This window comes from Microtus pennsylvanicus, chromosome 4 (genome assembly GCF_037038515.1).
Source record: "Microtus pennsylvanicus isolate mMicPen1 chromosome 4, mMicPen1.hap1, whole genome shotgun sequence".
In the NCBI taxonomy this organism is placed as follows: Eukaryota; Metazoa; Chordata; class Mammalia; order Rodentia; family Cricetidae; genus Microtus; species Microtus pennsylvanicus.
Window position 1 is genome coordinate 95,609,900 of NC_134582.1, and position 20,332 is coordinate 95,630,231.

At 44.5% G+C, this 20,332-nt stretch overlaps 1 protein-coding gene across 3 annotated transcripts in view; it reads right to left on the bottom strand.

Moving 5' to 3' along the window:
• The window catches only part of Cdyl (chromodomain Y like), a 132,716-nt gene that overhangs the window by 34,113 nt on the left and 78,271 nt on the right, over positions 1 to 20,332 (bottom strand). The window contains exon 1 of one of the 3 annotated variants that reach the window (XM_075969903.1): positions 9,295 to 9,625. The exons of the other annotated variants lie outside the window; for them this stretch is intronic. The gene's annotated coding sequence lies outside the window, so the exon portion shown is untranslated. Of the gene's footprint in view, positions 1 to 9,294; positions 9,626 to 20,332 lie in introns of those variants that run through there. 3 annotated transcript variants of the gene reach the window in all.

Below are 20,332 nucleotides of genomic sequence, written 5' to 3' on the forward strand. Positions count from 1 at the left end.
AGGAACCCCACCACCACTGGCGCGAACAGGTGATATCACTGAAAGCAGCAACGACCTTTGAAAATCCTTTCACGTAGTCGACGAGAACACTACTAAAACCAAAAGGGAATGAAGAAACATGATGAGATCCAGAAAGGGCTGGAAAAAAACCACCAAACTCACCAATACATGCATCACGGAAACCCCAGAATAGGGAGAAAGACAGAAGTAACATCTAGAGAGAAAATGGCCCCAAATTCTAAAATCAGATGGGAAAATATTAATCTATGTATCTAAGAAACATAAAACTCCCAGCAAAATACACCCAAGGGGAGTCTCTGGAGACACGTCGATTTGTTAAAAGCCCAAGACAGAACCTTCAAAGCAGCGAGAAAGAGGTAACAGTGACTCCTGGGTTCGAGGCTCCTCCACAGATTAGCAGCTCACTTCCCAACAGAAACCAGGACAGACTGTATGATGGGTGTCCCACAGGGAAATCAAAGCCAAAGGGCAAGATGGGTGAAGTGCCGGAGGAGGACGGTGACCAAAAATCTCAACAACATAGGGGAAGATACAAACCAGATAATTCACCATGAACTAAAATGCTCTGCAACTGAAAAGCAAAGAGACAGTTTGGGGGTTGAAATGAGGACAGTAGATAGCACCTCAAGTCTGCACAAAGAAATGAGGAACACTGATAAAGCAGACCCACTCAGGAAACTGTAAAATACAGGAAAAATGTATTCTGGCTTGTAATTCTTTTCAGATCTGATTTAGAAGACATCTCATACAAAGCAATAATTATAGATCTGGACCAGGCATATAATTTGTATGGCAGCAGCTGTAAAAGGAGGGAGGACAGAATAGAGTTATATAGGAACAAGGCTATTTTTAAAAGTATTATTGAACGTAAATTGGTATTAATTCAAACTATATTTTCATCAATTAGCATTTAACTAAAACCTCCAGGGAAATTAATGAAAACTGGGGAAACTATACAGTACATGAAGTACATAAAAAAAAAATGAAGAGAATAAAAGTGGCAATACCTGAACATATTTAACACAAAAGAAAGGGAAGAATCGGGGGAGGGGCACTAAAATAAAGAATCAGCTTTCCATAAATGCAGGTAATCTATATTCAGGCCACAAGTCTCAACAGTGTGTTACTGTGAGTACAAGTGCTTCGGAATGCATCTTTGGGCTTGGAGTATGGCTCAGTAACTGAACTCTTGACTGGCACATGTGAAGCTCTGGGTTGCTCCTTAACATTACAAATAAACATGCCCCAAACCACAAAACCACTGAAAAGGCACATAGACACACACAAAAATAGTATTAAAAATTAAACGAGTCTACTTCTTTAGGTCATTTAAACAGGAATGGAGCTGGCAAGACGAGAAGTTGGTCCAGGTGAGTTGGTGAGTGACACCAAGGCGTGAATAGCCAAGTCCTTGCACTCGCAGACTTTACATACCGGATAAAATATTTTTTAATCTACAAGTATCTTTAGCTTATTATCAACATCTCTTAAATAAAAACTATTTTTAATAACCCTGTCTAGTTTGCCAACTAGTTAACTGTCAACTTGAGTCTCAATTAAGGGATGGCCTAGGGGTATCTGCTGGGGGGGATTATCTCAATTGTTAACTGATATGTGGGAGACCAGTCCACTGTGGGCAGCACCATTCCCCATGCAAGGAGTTCTGGGCTGGAGAAGAAAGCTAAGTGTGCATGGGTCTGCAACTAAGTAGTGGTCCAGGCTGTACTTTTTGGCTGTGGAGATAGAAATGTTGTGCAGAACAGCAAGCGGGCCTGCTTGAGTTCCTGGCCTGACTTCCTTCAGTGATGGACTGTAACTTGTTGGTCATGGTGTTTCTTACAGCAACAAAATGAAACTTATAAAAGACCTCCATCTTAAAATGTAAATTGATAATAAGCAATGGGAATTCTTTTGTCTATTATAATTGATGTGGGTTCATCAGTGACTGAACACTCATGTGTCAATGCATAATGAACCTACATTTAGTGCAATGCAATAGTAGACACTCTATTTAAATGTCAAGAAACGGATAAGAGAAATTTGCTGTGGGACAATGGTCTGTACCCTATTACTTGTATTTTAAATAAACGCTGATTGGCCAGTAGCCAGGCAGGAAGTGTAAGGCGGGGCAACGAGAATTCTGGGAAGAGGGAAGTTTCAGTCTGCAGTCTTCACCCAGAGAGGAAGCCAGACACAAAGCAAGCAAGATGTGACTGAGGCGTCGAAAAAGGTACCAAGCCATGTGGCTAACACAGACAAGAATTATGGGCTAATATAAGTTATAAGGGTTAATAAGAAGTCTGAGATACTGGGCCAATCAGCTTATAATTAATGTGGACCTCTGTGTAATTTCTTTGAGACTTAACGACTGTGGGAACAGAGCAGGACAAAAACCTCGGACAACAGGCATTGAAAGGCATGATACCAGTATAAGCTGTAAACAGAACAATGAAAAAAGACCAGGTAATAACCAGACTGGAGTTGGAGTTTCTAAACCAGTGTCAGACAGAATAAAACAAAAGGCTGGGAAGGAGGCTCAACAGGGAAAATGCTTGCTGTACCAGGACACAGTAGTGCAGATCTCTGTATCCCCTTAAAACCCAGGAGTGTATGGCAGTCTGCTTGTAATTCCAAGGCACGGATGGTATCTTGGGAGAAAGCTGGCTAGCAGACAGCTGAAACAGTAAGCCCCATGTTCAGAGACTCTGTCTCAATATATAAGGCAAAGGGTGACCGAGATCGACATGACATCAATCTCATGGGTCCGTATACCCTGTGTTCGTGAAAATAGAAGTGAAAGAAAAATTGTTACTAGAGGGAGAAAAGAGGTACACAGGGTATAGCTCAGTTAGAATACTTGCCTAGTAACTGACATGCATGCTTCGGGTTTAATTCCCAGAACTTAAAAATAAATATAGGTGGGAAGGGGAGGAGAGGAGGACAGTTTGTAACCAAAGGTTAATATACAATGAAACAGCAACAAAAAAAATCACATGCTTAAACTATAGAGTCCTAAAATGGAGCCTAGGCAAAGGAAAGGAGGAAACAGATCACCCAATTCTAGTAACAAAGTAACATCATATGGAAAGAACAAGGTCAGAAGATAAGTCTAACGAGCAAACGTTGCAGAGCACAGAACGTACAGAACAATCGAGGCCAAATAACAAGACACTCCCATCTCAGGACATGAGAAAGACTGCGGGGCAGAGAACGGATAAGGTCATAAAGTTTGACAAAACTTCAAAAGGACTGAAAACACACAAAGCTGAATTCTCAACAGTGAATGAAATCAGAAATCAGGTTAACAAATGGAAATCTGGAAGCCATTTTTTCAAAAATTGTTTTTTGGAGACAGGGTCTTGCTGTGCAGCCCTGGCTGGCCTGGAACTTACCTGCCTCCTCAGTGCTGGGATCATGTGTGTCACCACACCAGTCCAACTGAAAAGTTTTTTATGACTATCAGCCTAAGCATCCAAGAAGTAAGACTAAGTCACACAAAGTTGGTTCTTTAGAAAGCTCAACAGTGTTGACAAACTCTTTTCTGGGCTTGGCCAAGAGAAGAAGAAAATTCCTAAGTATTCCAGTTGGGAGGAAGGGAGGGAGGAATGCCATTAGCCACCTCACAGAAATAAAAGAACCACTCTGAGAATACTGTTCTGAGTGCAGCAACCTGACACAAAGAGAGACTCCTAGGAAGAGACAAACCACCAACACTGAGTATAGAACAAACAAATGTGAACAACCCATGACAAAATATTATATTAGTAATAAAAAGAGTTCCCACCAAGAAGAGCCAGGATTACATGAATTCCCAAACATTAAACACAACACTAGCACTTAAACACTCTTAGGAGAAACAGAAAAGGAAGCACTTCTACATTCATCTCATAGGGCCAATATTGATTTGATACCAAAATCTGAGATGTTTCATAAACCACAGTCCATTACAAACATCACTCATTATGAACACAGACCCAAAATCCTCCACAAACCATAAGCAAATTGAATGCAGCAGCAAGTAAAAATAATTATATGCCTTCAACAACTTAATCTGTCTTAGGAATGCAAGACTGGTTTAACATACACTAATAAATGCAGCCATGTTTGTGACCAGCAATTAAAACTATACAATTACACTAATATTAATTAGTATAAAAGTAATTGTGGTTTTCACATGGCTGAAATTTGCCGTTTGTGATTGGATTACATTGCTAATACATATGCGTATGTTATACTTCATTTGACGCGCACTTGCTGCTTTCTGTTTTCTGCTAATGACTTATTACTTCTTTAGTTTACACAATGGAGATGTTAGACAAAAGCAAATTAGAGAAATTTTCTTATCTGAGTTCAAAATGGGTCCTAAAGCAACAGAGATGCCGTGCGACATGAACAATGGATTTGGCCCAGGGACTGCTGATGAGCCAGTGAAAGGTTATATTAAGGGGAGAGTCTTCAAGATGAGGAGCAATCATCAGGGCCAATCCTCTGACGACTACACTGGAAGCTGCCAAAGAACTCAGCGTGGAGGACAACAGTCACTCTGCACTTGTGAGCAAATTAAAAAGTGAGAAACTTGATAACTGAGTGTCTCATAAGAGGACTGAAGAAAAATCAAGAAAATAATTCTGAATTGTCTTCATTGGATGAGAAACAATGAACCATTTCTTGGTCAGACTGTGACAATGTGACAAAAGGATTGTATCTGACAGCAAGTAATGGCCTACTTAGTAGATGGATTGAGGAGTGCCAAAGCATTTCCCAAAGACAAACTTGTATAAGAAAACAAACCAAAAACAACAAAAAGAGTTCTAGCACCAGTCTCGTTTACTTTATTTTCTGAATCCTGGAACAACCAGTAACACCTGAGAAATATGCTCAACAAAGTGATAGAATGTACCAAAGCCTGCACTACCTCAGCAGACACTGGTCAGGAGGGAGCAAGGGATGCCCTCCACCTGGAGTTATGGATAGAGGCGAGCCACCACATGGATGCTGGGAAACAAATCTGAGTCGGTGCAAGAGCAACAAATGCTTTCACTTCGAAGTCATCTATCCCACTCTGGAGGATGTGTAAGACCAAAACCATACCACGGGCTCTAAAGACGGGGTCTTGGTACGTAGTTCACTTTTCCTTCCACAGCTTCCCAAGTGTGGAGACTCCAGGTACGCACCACTGTGCAACGCTTAACACATTCTTAATAGTTTTTGTAGTGTTATGTAGGCCATAATATCATCCTCCTCGCTTTTACTGAATCTCCTGATGCCATCAAGAGGAACTTAGATGAATATAGAACTTACAGCATCAAAGTTCATGAGAACAAACCCTGGAGTGTTCACATAATAGTAAGTTACCAATGTATTTCTCAGGACATACCTGTTAGTGATGCTTGACTCCATTACTATTGTTCAGGGATGAACCACCTCCAGTTCAGCAGGTAAACTCACTCACACATAAGCTGACACGATACTGTTATGTGTACTTTGTACACATCTCTGTGGCTGGGTATAGAGTCCTTGCTACAAACATTCTTCAGTATCTTTAGGTTTTCAATCAACAGTGGAAACCTTTTTGAACTGTTCCATTTTTCATCACTATACACAACCACCACCACCTGGGCCCAGGCTCCCTGCTGCTATACACTCGAATGCATCTGATACTTTAAAATGAGTATGATTGAAAACAAGGGAAAACAATGGTAATTTTAGGTTGAAAAAAATGCATTGTGAAAACTATGTAATTTAGACTCTGATTTCATTAACATGAATGTTGAATATGGTTGTTTACTACAAACTTAAAACAACAACAATGATTCACGGGGGGGGGGGGCGCCTGCATGGGCAATTTTCCTAGCTGAATGTATTCTTCTGTGGCTTCCCACCCGCCCCGCTGTCTGCTGGGAACTGAACATTACTGTACTTGAGAACAAGGAAGACGAAACCTCCACTCCCCAGCGTGTCCATAAAACTGTCCTTTTCCCACAATGCATCTATCCTCAGAGTTCCCGCTCCAGATAGGTGCCCCATCCAACAATCTTCTCATGTACAGTACTGCTTCAAGTACTTTTTGTGCACACAGAGACGTAAGACAAACCAAACCAGCCCTTGCCATCTCTCCGCAGTAACAGGACCCTCACTGTTGAAACTGTAGATCCAGCGCCCAAGAAAACCCCACATGTTCGGTGGCCAGGGATCTAATGGAGGCATGTCAACAAAGACACGTCAAAATAACTCAGATTAAGTTTTTTGTTTTTCAATCAACAATTCTGAGGAGTTTCTATCTTGACTGTGAGATATAAAAAGCCAGCATAAGATATAACTTTTCATAGAAGGTATTTTCACTGAAAGCACTCAATCTGAACATTTGAGAACTCTGGTCAACTTAACATTCAAGTTACTTTAAGCCTATAAAAGCAGATCTAGCAACCAGCAAACATATATTTTTGTTCCAACAGCTCACTCAGTGTCTCCTCCCAAAGGATAATCCCTCATTTATGTTACACTACACCTCTAGAGAGAGTTGTTTACTTCTATAATGTAGTTCTCCTAAAACTAATGTGGGGCACAGGACTTAAATAGAATCATGAAACTAACTTTGCACTTGTAAAACAAGTTTTAGACACGCACGTGCATGCGCGCGCGCGCACACACACACGTACACACTAGAATGCATGGGCACACACACACCAGAACAGTCTGAAAATGAGGAAATAAAGATCAGGCTTGGCTGTGCCCACCCTACTTCCTATTCATACAGGATTGCAGCCCGGCTGTAAGGAAACATGTAATTTCAGACCTTTGCTGGGGCATCTACTTAGTTGTAAGTATGATGTGGTTCTTTTCCTTGGGTCCCCGCCTGCACAGAGGCTTCCACACTTCAAGGACTACTCCAGCAGCGTGACCTTGGAAAGCCCGAGGCTCTCCACCTCCCTATCTTACTTGTCCCGTGATAACCTGGATGGTGTCAGCTGCGCCAGTTCCGCCCTTTCCCCAAGGTCGTTCCTCCCACTTGTCTGCCTTTCTCCCTCTTTACCTGGAAGCAGGCAGACACACGGCTACCACCCCATGTATCTAGGGGGTGTAGGAGTTACAGGCAGTGTCCTGCTCCAGGGAGTAGCTGCCAATAATAGCCTTATAATCAGAAGAGCTCCATGTAGGCCCTTCCCACTCCCTACAAACACAATGAAATGGCTTTGGAAATGTTCTCTAAACACTACCCAACGACCTAATCAAATTACCATTCCATAAAGGCCCCAATGCACTGCCTAAGTCTAAAGTGCTCACTGCACACAGCCCGTCCATCCATCCTTCACTCTCTTATTCATTACCTTCTGGCCAGGAACACAGAAATAAAACCATGACGTCTGCTCAGAGAATGTAAGTGGTAGAAAAAAAATTAGCATTATAGCTTATTGTTCCTATGCAGACAATCACGGCTGTCACTGTCCAAATGCTGACCCTACTCAGGGCTGAATTTTTAACATAAGATTTCTGGTATCCTGTAACTTAGACGAATAAACAGAGATGCTGTCCCGCTGCACAGTTAAGACGGCAGAAGACAAGAGGCTGGTGGAGACCAGAGGAGGTTTCCAGACGTGACAGACAGGCTGAGACCAGGATCATATGGAGTTCACTAGATTAGAAAGGTAGGAAGAAAAAAAGGGAACACAAATTTAGTAAGAGAGAAGCCAGCCAATTTCAACTGGAGGAAGTATGTCATTGAAGCAAGACTGGCCAGCCCAGGGTTCCGCAGACCACATCGCAGATCTCCAGTGCTTCACAAAGTCGGGAGCCTAAAGCAAGACAGTGACTCGTGGTTCACATCGACAGCAGCGCCTCCCAGTGGCCAGATGAAACACCATTTGAAAAGGCAATACCAAAGATGCCAAAAACTTGGCCTAGGTGGTGATAATGCTGAGAGGGAGGCCATGTCTGCACAGGTCAGGAGATAGACTGAATACTAGGAATGTGGGGAGAAGGGAAGGATGGCTCTCGGCCTGAGCTAAACAGATGGAAGTAGCACTCACTGAAACAGAAAGGCTGGATATACCTTCTACCTAACAGAACGGGTCAGTAATTAGCTTTTTCAATTATTTTGTTTACAATGCCAATGGTGAAATATATTAATTAGATGTTAGTACACTTTTTTCCCAATTTACTCACTTCCCCAGCCCTACCACTGTCACTGAATAGTCACACATGTATTGAAGAGGACATGTCTTAAGAGCATGACCACCTGCTTGTGCAGACTTTATCTAACTCTGTGTGAAGGTGCATGGATTCTCAAGCCCTGTCTACGTATACACATACAAAAATCTGGGAAAAACCACAAGCAGGCTACAAGTTGGTCCAATGAAAATGTGCTATTAACACTGACTACAAGAGAAACCTTTGCAGTTATACAATGGCTTCCAGAAAAGGACAAGTGCCGAGAGCCGCCAGACAGGGGTCCTCACGATGCTACCCTCACCAAGAGCCTGCTTGCTCTGCAAAGCGAGAGCCTAAAACAAAATACTTATTGTGCACATTTTAAAATCACACACTTAGCTTAGTCTATTTGATGTTTCTCATTTAGGGTCCCTAATCATGCCAGGAGTCCAAAAGTTACACTGTTTACTGTACCGTGGTCAGCACTGCAAGGCCGCCCAGCTTCTGGCTGCTGAGGCTCTTTTCTCAGCATCAAACAGAGAGCTGCCAAGAACCTGCAGCTGTGACCCTTCTCCCGCGCCACTGGCAACTGCTGAGGGGGGGATCAACAGAGCGCCTCATAACGGAGGACAAAAGAAACTCAGAAACCAAGACGGAAAACAGACTCCCGCATCAGACACGGAACATAAAAGCTGAAAGCCGCGTTCGCCAGATCCCACACCCACGGGACAACTTAGAAATCCAGTTTTGAGATTAATTTTAAGCACTTAAAAACTGTGCCAGCGCCAAGTGCCGACAGTCAGCTTGCCTTTCGTCTTTCTGACAGTTCCTTCATTTATGTTAAAATGCCAGCCCTTGCTCGTCTTGGTTTCCTTTTCAGTCACATCACAAGATGTCCACAGCAAAGCCAGAGAGAGGAGAAAAGTTTATCTGGCTCACAATTCCAGATAACAGTCTATCACAACAGAGAAGGCGATGCACCCGTACCACCCTGAATGCTAAGCTGCAGCAGCATGGCCGTCTGCTCGCCCGTCTCCCTGGCTCTTTGCAGAAGACACCATGGTGACATGGGTGTCACTGGGTGCCTGCACTAACCCAGCCCTCCAGCTCTCCCAATGCACTCACCTGGCTTCAAAGAGTAGTTCTAACATGGTTGTTTCGGACAGTGACGCCGAAGCTCTCAAGACTGTGGAAAAGGGTCACCCCAGGCTGTCACGGCAGCCCAGAGACTACATAAGCAGGAAAACCCAAAGTGGAACTGCTCATGAAGTGCATCCGAGAACCCCTTTGTGAGAAGGTGGGAATGCAAGAACTAGGTCACATGCCATGCACGGTCCTCCCAAATGGCCAGAACTGCCTTCTGAAAAACTATATTATGAAATTCGTTTAGACCACCTGGCGGAAGCATTACCAAAATTTGGCATGGAAAATCCCTTCCCCTAGATAAAACCAAAATGGAACTCAAAGACTATTTTAAATTCCTCCTCTTCGCTTGTTAAAGGGCTGAGGCAATGTAAGCAACTCTGAGAATAGCTTCCTCTAACTATAAAGCCTTTGTTCCAATTAAACTTTAAAAAGTCAACTTTAAGACAGGGAAAAGGAAAATAACTGTTTTCTACTTCACCTTTAGGTGGACAAGACACAGGCGCACACCCTGAAACTATAGCCAGACACCCAGTGCTGCGCTCTGTGGCAGGAACGACTGTATTGTTGTCAACACCGCATCGCCACAAGACAAACACAAAGAGGCAGCCTGTGGGGGCACAGGTGCCTAGCAGCAGCTTGATCTTCATTATCAAGAGGAGAATGTTCACATTATATTTTTATAGCATTGCTACAAAACCAAAATGGCATTTAACGTCTAGAGGTGATACCACGTACGGAAGAATCTACCACACTTTGCTCAAGTACCATCCAAAGACGCAAACACTCCGGTTACAGTGCTACCGAGGGATACATCATTCAAGCTCCAGCAAGACACAAAAATAATCTCTATCTAGTTCATTATGAGTTTCAGGCAATAAGGTGCGTTACATCCAATAAAAGTCACAGCACCCATCCTTGGGATAGGCACGTCCTTACCAGACAAAACACACTCCTCCCATTACTAATACAACACTTAATCAAAACCGTAGGAACCTGCCTCATAAACCACACCGCCTTACTATATAATTCTAAGACTTTACTAGGACTAAGTCATTTTCTTTCAAGGCTCCAATTGCTATAGCAACCCAGGAGTTTCCACTGGACTGGAGCTAACAATGGAATTGGACTATAAAAATGGACTCGAGGGGCTGCAGAGATGGCTCAGTGGTGAGGAGCATTACTGCCCTTCTAGAGATGTGAGACTGGTCCCCTGCACCCGCATTAGGGGACTTAAAACCACCAGCTTCCAGGGAATCCAACCCCTTCTTTTGGCTTCCTCAGGCAACCTCACACAAACACATGAATTTACACACACACACACACACGACTCTACCAGCCCAATTTCTGTTACTATAACAAATGCTTGAGGGCAGAGAACTTTGTGATGAGAGTCACTTAGTTGGAAGTTCTGCAGGCTCAAGTGTCTGACGACCTGGTAAGACCCCATGGCAGGAGCATGAAGGAGAGTGGGATACATGTATTCCCTCTCTCCATGGTCTTTATTTTTTTTTAAAGATTAATTTATTTGTTTTCTGCCAGAATATATGCCTGCAGACCAGAAGCAGGCACCAGATCTCATTACAGATGTCTGTGAGCCACCATGTGGTTGCTGGGAATTGAACTCAGCACCTCTGGAAGAAGAGCCAGTGCTCTTAACCTCTGAGACATCCCTCTAGCCCTCCCGCCATGGCCTTGCCACAAATAGTATGCTCATCTTTCGGGGTGGCCCCTATATCTAATCACCTTCCACTCCATCACTCTGAAAGCTAAGTTTCTAACAGACCAAGCCTCTAGGGCACAGACATGTTGTACCTAAACCACAACACAAAGACATAAGAAGGTATCTGATGCACAGGCAGCAGTTCTGGGGAGTGTCTAGGGGATCCTGATTCTAACTCAGATGGAAGAGACCAACTACCCAGTGCAGAGCTCAGCTGACACAGAACAGACGTTCTGCCTGGTGTAGATTCTAACTCACACCGAATAGGCTGCTTGGCTGGTAGAATACTCAAAAGCAAACTTTACAGAGGGGTCCCCCTTTATTATTAAAAAGTAACAGTTTCTCCTCACAGATTTCTTCTAAACATGCCAGTCAAGGCTCTAAAGATTAACCATAACCACTTCAGAAAAAGTGTGGCCTCTCTGGTGACAGAATGTTTCCTAAAACTGGAAGGAGTCTGCACTACAGTGCAGGTGTGTCTCAGAGGCCAGCTCCGTAAGAATGGCATCTATCTGAAAGTTCAAGCTTGTTCACGCCTGACCTGACAGGTGGGCTGCGTTGTCCCTCTAGTTCAGCATGGTCTGCTTGGGGGGGGGGGTGTCTAATATTCTTATTAGTTTGGGGGTAGTTAAGAGCTTCTTATTTGGCAGCAGTCTGTCATTTGCCAGGTTCAGTGAGTCCACAATATATAATCATTTCAATCCCATGCCATTGGGCCTCCTACCTACTCTATCAGTCAGGATCTTTTAGTTCAGAACATACTGGTTAAGGGGGAACAACCAGGCTGGCCTTTTTATAGTGGCCATAGGAGGGGCTCAAACCACCTTATATCCACCTCCAGGGGATCTAATAACTCCTTCTGGTCACACAAATACATGGAGTGCATGTTCTTGTGCACATATGCATCCACCTTTTAAAAATTACATATAATAACTTAGATAACACAGTGGAGGATGGATCAGATAATAAATAAACCTGACTATACAGCATTGCCTTCCCAGAGGGAGCAGAGGCGGAGACATGATGAATGAAGATGGGAAGTAATCCCATGTGTAAGCTCGGTAAACAACAAAAAACTAAAAGGTAACAAATACTTTGGAGGTTTCTTACCATTTCTATTCTGAATGCAACATGGTGCCTTATAGTGGTATATTATTTGTATTTTAATAAATAAATCTTGCCTGAAGACCTGAGGCAAAGAAAACTAAAGCTACTAGAGGTCAGGTAATGGTGTCACACACCTTTTTAATTCCAGGATTTGGGCAACAGACTCAGATGGGTCTCTGTGAGTTCAAGGACACCCTGGACTACACAAGATCAATGCAGAAACAAATCCAGGTGGCTGTGGCCTACACTTTAATCCCAGTGCTAGGGAGTCATGCCCTTAATCCCAGCACTAGAAGGAATATAAAATGAGAGCAGAGAAAGGCTGTCAGTTTAGTTTATGGTTGCCCAGCCTTGGTGGAGGTGGCTTCTCTAGTGGCTTGGCTGTTTTGCTTTTCTAGTTTTGGGGCTGAACCCTAATTTCTGTCTCTGGGTTTTTATGACTTGTGCTACAGAACCTACTTATGGCCTGAAAAGGGGGAAGTCAGATCTGTGTCACTGGGGAGGATGGGCACTTACTTAGAGTTGTTATTTTATACAGCTAGTTTATCTCTATTATGTCACCACGTGCGAATCTGTGTAGGGTTCATTTATGACATCACCTTAACAGTGGTCCAACATGCTGCTCTGCCTTAAGGAATGCTGCCCACAACTGCAGAATTTTCCTTTCAGTACTGTTGACAGAGTGGCTTCTGGTCACATGATAAGCACAGTGTGGATGTGTCAACTATACAGCCACTGAATGGGGACCTGTGCTCAAAAGATACTGCCTGTGTGCTGAACACCAGGAACTCCTGGAAGCAGGGGCACGGCTTCTGAGCTATGAATTCAGCAGACCACAGAGTGGGCACATGGTGGCTGGTGTGTGCACTGGAGGGACTCGGGGCTTCTGGAAACTCTTCTGTCAGTGTCTGACGCACAACACGACTAATTTGAAATTTAAAAGCCACAAAAGATGGCTAACAGGAGCCTAAAGGTGAGTTAAACCCATGTCAACGAATACAGGCCAAGCACAAGGCCATGAACAGAAGCAAGAAGAAAGTGTGTGTTCTGCTAGGACCACAGCCTCCTGGGGAGCAAACAGAAGACTCTCCTCAAGGGCATCACTGCAGGAGATGGGCAGGATGCAAAGGCTCATGGTCAGATGGGTGGCTCTAGAAATTTCATTTGTTTAAATTCAACGAATCTTTTGCCTAGATTTTGCCCATGTAAAACAATACGGTATCCATGTTCAAAACAGGGCAAATAAAAACACACTGAAGGTGAGTCATAAAAGACACTCCATCACGTTCATATAGGTGAGAACACTCCTCTCACCTTCATACACGGGAGGCTCCTGCTATGTGCAGGGAGTGGAACAAGCAAGCCTGGTTTCTCCTGTTAGGAAGTCCCTGGCACACTGGGGCCGGCTGGACAAGGAGTATATTAACTTCATTTAAAAGACATATGCACATGTGGAAGGGAGCCTCGGCTGCAATCCCAGCACATTGCGGCAAAGGCAGAAGGGCAACGAGTTCAATCAAGGAAAGACAGACAGCTATTTAGTAGTAACTCTGTGCTTTCCCTATCCCAATGATAAGATACTCCCCAAAATTTAAGGCAAGTTGTGGGTGACCTGTGGCAAACAGAACCCCCACATGAATGGCCTGGCCCCCAAGGTTATCTATGGATAGCGACATCTTAGGGTTGAGGGCTTGGATGAGAGCGGGTTTCCAAGAGGAGTCTGGAAAAAATAAAATCGATGGGAAACGATCTTGAAAAGTCTGTTGTCATAGAACTGGCTACTGCAGCAAAAGGCATATGAATCCCAAGAAGAAGACCAGTAGATCAAGGTCAAGCCAAGGGCTGAGGTGTAAGAACTCCCGGTATGTAGCAGTGGTATCAAGAACAGAGGGTTCCTGCAAACTGAGTCAGAGGAGGGGGCTTTTATGCTGGTCAGGACAAAAGTGGTTTTACTCATGCCAGTGTGAGCCTGGTTTATATCGATACCAAAGACATCAAGCACCTTCCGCATGTGCTTGGCACCAAAGTCCTTACACATAAGACATTACACACCACTCTTGAGGGTTTGCTTCTGCTGTGCAAAGTTAGTTAACTCTGGTTGGTTACTGTCAGGATAAGCTGTATTGCTACAGAAAAGACCTAGAAGATGCATAAATCCATCAACACTTAAGGCTATGGGAATGGGAAAACAACACAGTAAACAGTTAACAGTTTGAGATTCTCCTACATTGGTTAGTCCAGTTGTTTACACATAATAATGGTGCCCAGCAGATATTTCTGTGTGCCTGAATAAGCTGTTGGAGGAATTTCATCACTACTGCTTCTGTCGTTACTGCTGGTCTCCTGAGAAGGTGGGTGGGAAATGATTTATCAGGTGGCTGGAGAAATCACAAGGTAGTGAGAGGCAGGGTGAGGTTCGTGCTCCGAGGCACCTGCCCGTCAGTGCCAGTGAGTCACATTGCCTTCTGCAGCACACCTAGGTGGCAGCTTGGCTTGCTGGGTCATATGCAGACCCCACTAGAGTTGTTCACCAGCAGAACTTCGCTTCCACAATGAGTTTCAGCCCTTGGGCTCTTGCTGTTAGGAAAGGCTGTAATCCGTGGGTGCACTCTGGCTTTTCCTTCTCGGTATCCCTCGATGCTTTCTTTCACTTTTCTCTTGTGCTGGCTTCTGTCCTTTTCTCATCTTCTTCCCAACTGAAGACACACCTGTTGTGACGTGTGAACTTGCATCTAGTGTCCTAATGCTAATCCTCATGAACATTCTCTCACACTTTGCTGTCCGCCCCCAAATTTCCTAATCTCCTACCTGCTCCTCTCCTGGCCCTCTGGGGGCAGCGTACACCTCCCACAGTGCTCCAAGGGTGCCACTTCCTGACCAAAGCGTGAGTTGTGGTTCCTGTGCCCTCCTCGTGACTGTTGGCTTGAGCCAGTTTTGGTCTTCTATTTCAACATTGCTCAGAGTTTCAGGTTCTCATGTCACGGTCTTCTGCCTGTCACCTACGACGTGGCCTTTCTCCCACTGGTACCTCTGTGCATGGCGCACTCGCAGCATGCTAGACTCCTGACAACAAGACCTGTCATCACTGCACCATTGGTGTTTGCCTGCCCTCTCACTGAGGAGAAGCCCCAGGTTGTAAGACACCAATGCTACAGCTGGAAGTCACACTGTTTGTGTCTGAATTCCCTTCCAAGGCTCTGACATCCACCCTAAAGGTGACACTGTCTGTTTGTTTGTTTTAAGAAATAAAACCCAGGTTTTAAGATGGATGTCCTTTAACTATTCCCTGCTCCTGTCCCCATTAACAAGCTTTTTGTTTGCTCAGCCTCCTTGCTTCAAGTGTCAACCTGGAACTCTTCTCTGCATCCCTGGAAATACACCCACCATTGCTGGGTCTTCTGTGTCATTCTTCCGTCTGGGTGTTGCCTTGGCTGCTCTGCAGAGGGTCAGCAGCAAGATGCCGACTCTTCAGCATAAGTCCCATCATTGCCTGCATCCCCAGCTACAGCTGACATGCTTTACCACACTGTTGTTATGCTGTGCAGTTTTCAGCTGCATTACCAAACACAGCGTTAGCTCTGTGTTACACGTTACCAAAGGCACAGTCCAGTAGTGTTATATGAAGTCACATGGTTCTACATAGTGCCTTGGACTCTTCCTGTCACAAAAGAGAAGCTCTGTCCCCAGTGCATAGTAAGGTCCTGTTTGTCCCACACCCACACAGCCTTGGAGGCCCCCTTTGACTCTCTGCGCCTGAGTTTACCCTTCAATTTCTCTAGGAAACACCCTTTAGAAACTGGCTTATTTCACTCAGCATAGTGTCCTCAAGGCTCATACACATCACAGCGTGTATCCATTTCCTTTCTTGTAAAGCCGAGTGCCTCACTGTTAAGAGCCCTGCCTTGCTTCTCCTTCGATCTTCCATAGTTCCTTGAGTTGTTTCTGCCTTTCAGCTGTTGCAAATGTCACTGCTGAATACAGGTTTCTAGAAATCTTTCTGTAAGTACATGCCTTTGCTTCTTTTGGATAAATAACTCTCTGCTAGTTTCCTTATCAGCCATACCATCCTCGGGGCTCCCAATTCTCTACATCCTTACCAACTCTTTATCTTTTACCTCTCTAGCTGTTTCTCCTGCCCTGGCTTGTGAGCTGTCCCGCCACCCATTGGTAAAGCCCTTAAGACAGCGCATGTTCTGGCATCCATACGCAGAAAGTGAATGTTGAGTGCCCTGGACCTTTGCTGCAGTAGCCAGTTCTATTACAACAGACTTTCCAAGATCGTTTCCCATCGATTTTATTTTTTCCAGACTCCTCTTGGAAACCCGCTCTCATCCAAGCCCTCAACCCTAAGATGTCGCTATCCATAGATAACCTTGGGGGTTTACTTCCTAACCTCTGCCCTCCAGGGAACCCTGGCACATATTTAAATGCCCTTTATGATTAAGACCAGCATACACAAGGTCATATATGGAAGGAAGCAAAGGCAGAGTATATCCTCCACAGATGGGACAAGAACGGCCAATATGGACTCAAATATAGTGAATGAATGGACAGAGCCTGGTCTACCAGAAACAGGCTCCAGAGCACAGCTATACTGGGAAGACCGAGCTGCGTGAGTCAGCTGGCTAAACACCAAAATATGACATAACTTGAAAGTATGTCAAATGATTAATTTTTAACCTCATGATGATCTCACCCCTTGAAAATACCATATTTAAATGTACTTGTTGACTGTAACTATGTCAAGACTTCACTGCTAAAGTTCAGGTCTGTCCTGCTTCTAGCTCCAGACTCCCTTGGAAATCGCCCTAGTCCCCTGCTAGGTCAGACAATTTAGGTGAAGTTAGTTGTCCCCTTGGAGCTCTGGAAGAAGAAAAGCTTTTCTTGGCTTGTCTACTGTGAGGTCAGGGCACCAACCACTGTGGCTCCTTCCTCTTGAGAGGGCAGGGCTTGTCTGAATGAAGCAAACAGAGACCAGAGGCCAGCAGAGGCCTAGTAGCTCCTCTGACCTGTGTCCAGCTGTGGCAATCTGATTACATGGCTAACACATGCCAACTTTATTGGCTTGTTTTGAGAAGTTTCACTTATTTGAGACAGGCAAGGGGGGGGGGGTGGAGACCAAAGTCTTGACTAATATAATATCTACTTGTAGCATAAATTAGGCTTATTAGAATCTTGCCTGTCACTCTCTTGACAGAACAGAGAGTGGAAGCCAGAGTAGGGTCTACGTTAGACCCTACTTTCTTACCAACTCTGGGGAGTCTCTTAATCAGGTCACCTTCTTGTTCACACCCAGTCTCGCCTATAACAGGAAGATAATCTGAGCTAGGAAGCACAGTGCTGGGGGCCGTAAGCAGAGTGATAGCAACATAACAGCATGTTGGACAGCTGGGGGTACAGGCACCCCAAACCTGAGACAGGATGCCATCGGAGGACTGCTGCGACAAGACTCAAGCCTCAGAAGGCAGGCAAAAACGAGAAGACACAAGGTTCAAATGGGATCGAGGACAGGTGTTGAGTTCTCATGTTCCAGGAGCAAACAATAAAACATCAAGAAAGTACCACAGACAGGAGTTAACTTGAAAACACACCCTGTCCTCTTTCCCGTGCCATCCAAAATTCAAAAGGGAAAGTATATAGTTACGTTTTTATATCCGATTCAAAGAAATCCAAACTTCCTTTAAATTACATTTTGTGAACCTTTAAACTAAGGCCCTTTGGTATATTCAAAACTGGGAAGGAACTATCTCATTGGTGCAAATGAATCTGAGGGTTTTCTGCCCTGTAGGGAAGGGGCCATATCCTGCCATGGAAGGGCCCGTCCACAAGAGGGTAGCAAGAACCATGAACAAGCATGATCTCTGCACAGCAGGACAGCTCAGGTGCACAGAAGAGACAGTGTGGCTCCTGAGGAAGGGCAGATGCCCGTGCCCGAAGCCACCAACTTCCTGTTTTCTAACAGTGATGGATATAAGGCGAAGAACAAATAAAAACACCCAGATAGTCAGTTCTCCCATTTTAAACTTCAAACCGCTAGATGCTGTTTTCTGCCTCCCCTGGCAAACACTGTGAAGTGGCTTAAAGTATTCCTTAAGAACAGGTAAACGACCCGGGCCTGTAGGGCATGCCAAACCCACATGTCTGGCCAGAGAGTGGGGGCGCACGCCTTTAATTCCAGCACTCGGGAGGCAGAGGCAGGTGGATCTCTGTGAGCTCGAGGTCAGCCTGATCTACAAAGGCTCCACAGCTACAGTGAAACTGTCTCGAAAAACAAACAAAAAAATCAAAACAAACAAACAACCCAGGTAAACAAGTAGTCACAACCTTGACAGCTTTTTCACGGCATTTTTGCAGCATCAAATTCCTCAATCAATTACGGCCCCAAGTTTATAAGAGCAAGTCGCCAAGCCACAGACAGCTGAAGAAATGTGCCCGCACACACGTGGACATAACTGGCAGGAGAACAAGACAAGGCAAGAGGTGAACTGGGCAACCTGGGTAAACAGCGTGTGTGCAGGCATTTCCTAGACTGGTCTAGCACCTTCCACCACCACGACCTCCAATCTATATAAAGTTGAACACTTCGGAAGGGACACTTGGAGTAGTAACACAGGCAGTTGTTTGAGACACACTAATAATGCTTACGGTGAACAGTTCCGTGACTCAGCAGTGAAGAGCACTGAGAGAACCCAGGTTTGACTCACAGTACCCACGTGGTAGCTCGCAACTCTGTAAATTTCCAGTTTCAGGGGAAAAAAAAGTTCCTCCTTTGGCCTTGGAGGGCACCAGGCACAGACGTGGTACACAGACATCAGTGCAGGCAAATACCCATACACACAACTATAATAAACTAAAAATGGAAAAAGTTCACATCTGGTCAGTTTCTAGACTGGCAAGAGGAGTTGTGTCACTGGGAAAGCACGCCCCATCTAAGTACCCCTGAAGATACCAGAAGACACTCAAGATCCAGGAGGGAGGAACACTTGCACAGAGCCTGCTTCCCGAGCAGGAGGAAGTGGTGGGCAGCCAGGCCTTGCATGCCACCTGGGCTGGGCAGGATCTTTCCCAAGTGCCTGAAAGGCATTAGAATAAGGCCATGCGTCTGTGAATCCGTGCACGGTATTCCTACCATGCTCTGCGCACAAACCAGCCTAACCACAGCAGCGTCACTCTGCACACACATCTATCTCCTCACACCTTCGCCACCACCCCTAGAAGCTCATCTTTCCTGTGTCACCTTTTCTACAATTTACTGTCCTTCGTTAAAACAGCATATATCTTACCTAATTCTTTCTCGGGCTTCTTCCTTGTTTCTGTGGTATGTGCATAAGATTGGTTAAATGGTCTATATGCCTTTCCTTCAGTTCTCTTGTCTCAGGCTCAACTAAAGAGTCTAAGAGCATAGGGAAACATAACTACTTCAGGGAAAAAGAATGCGATTTCAAAGGGAGCTTAAATACTCCAATAAAACTATACAACATGTTTTGGGAAGACCTGGCTAAATAAACCTGTCCAAATAAATATGAAGAAATGAGAACACACACACACATATACATACACACGTATGCATGCATGCATACATACATACATACACAATGCCTAGGAATGTTAGCGTGTGTTCTTGGCTTACTGTAAAGAAATCCAAACTAGATGAAATAGTGATACAATATATGCTTTTCACAAAACAGCCCTCCATTCATGTTCAAGGGTTTTCCCTCCTCCAAGTAGGAAATGAAATTACCCTCTCTGTCTGTATATGTACACCTGCATGGCAAGGACCAAGCCCAGTCAGTGGCTTGCTCAAGTAAGGCAAATGCTCTGCCTGTGAGATATATCCAAGCACCCTCTTTCTAAAGAGTCTTAGCTACACATAACTGATTGGCAAATACCTGCATGTTTATAAGTTTTAAAGCAAAGTGATTGTATTTGTATACTTTGAAGACTTCTCAGACATAACTAACTTTTTATCTAGAATTGGTTTTAGAATTTGAAAGCACACTAAACTCCTCACAAGGAACAAAGGACCCCATCTGCTACTGAGCATCACATGTCCTGCTGAAGGGAGTCAGTTATGAGGTTTGGAAGCTCATACTGGGAGGTTTAAGTACTTGCTGCAAATGTTTGCTCACTGGGTTCTAAGTTCTGCAACCTGTCTCCGTGTTAAGTAGCTGTTTTTGTGAGGAGGAAGTG